Below are 1,361 nucleotides of genomic sequence, written 5' to 3' on the forward strand. Positions count from 1 at the left end.
TGGAGTGTTTTTCAGGAAAGGGAGACTTTGGAATGTTTTTCAGGAAAGTGAGGCTTTTTTCTCCTTTTGTCATGGAGAAAAGTCAAATCTGAGCATCCTAAGAGACCAAGGAACACTAGATAATCAAAGTTCTCTAGCATATTTACTTAGGTATGCTATTACCTGGTGTCACAATATGAGGGCCCTGATTCTGGCACAGAAAACTTTCTTGGTTTGTAAATTAAGCCTTTTCTGCAAGTCCTTTTATGCAGTCCCAGCATAGATATCTCATTTATTTAGGTTTCTGAGAAAACAGCTTCAGATTACTCTTACAGTCCTGACATACAATTGCTGCAGATGAATGTCCCTTTAAATTCTGTTATAGAGGAATACTAATTTTCATACCATGACTTGAGTTGGTGTTCAGTTGATTTAAGTATGCCATTTTCTTTATTGAGTACATTGAGGAAACTTTATTACAGTTATCCAACTTCATAGATCTTATAGTTTCACTGCCATCGTATCTTCATGAGGCTTGAGAGATTGCATAAGTCAATTCACGCCTTTCCTCTTGTATTTCTCACTAACTTACCACGTGTGATAAAGACTTAGTCATCATTTTTCTATAGCATATGAAGAGTTATCTAATATCTCACTCATACCAAGCAATTAGATCTTTGTTGTCACCTTTTGGGGAATTAGCCAATTCCAGAATTTCATCCAGAGTCTCTACTTCCTAGAAACTCTTCTGGCACCCACATTCTTAAGCTAGGTGTTTCTGGTAGAAGATCATGAACCAAAGTGAGTGAAAGCAGTTTATTTGAGAGATACAGGGTACATCAGTAGGAAAGTGGGGAAATGATACAAAAAAAAAAAAAAGAAAGAAAGAAAGAAAGCTGATATGCATACTATTGAGTCATCTTCTGTGGTGGGACAAGAGTTTAATCCTGGTGAGATATGGTACAAAATAAATATATTCCACACAAGGGGAGTAGAAGCTTCAGTATTTATGTATCAAATCCTGAGAATCAGTGGTGCGTGCTGATGCTGACTATTGTCAGCTTTCCAGCACTTACAGCCTGTTATAGGTGCACAAGAAGTACTGCCTTCTACAGTTCTGGAAAAGACCCTTCCAACTGGCAGTCGGAACTTGGTAGAAACTCACTAACATTAGCCGGGCGCGGTGGCTCAAGCCTGTAATCCCAGCACTTTGGGAGGCCGAGACGGGCGGATCACGAGGTCAGGAGATCGAGACCATCCTGGCTAACACGGTGAAACCCCGTCTCTACTTAAAATACAAAAAAATTGGCCGGGCGAGGTGGCGGGCGCCTGTAGTCCCAGCTACTCGGGAGGCTGAGGCAGGAGAATGGCGTGAACCCGGG

This window comes from Theropithecus gelada, chromosome 3 (genome assembly GCF_003255815.1).
Source record: "Theropithecus gelada isolate Dixy chromosome 3, Tgel_1.0, whole genome shotgun sequence".
Classification (NCBI taxonomy): Eukaryota; Metazoa; Chordata; class Mammalia; order Primates; family Cercopithecidae; genus Theropithecus; species Theropithecus gelada.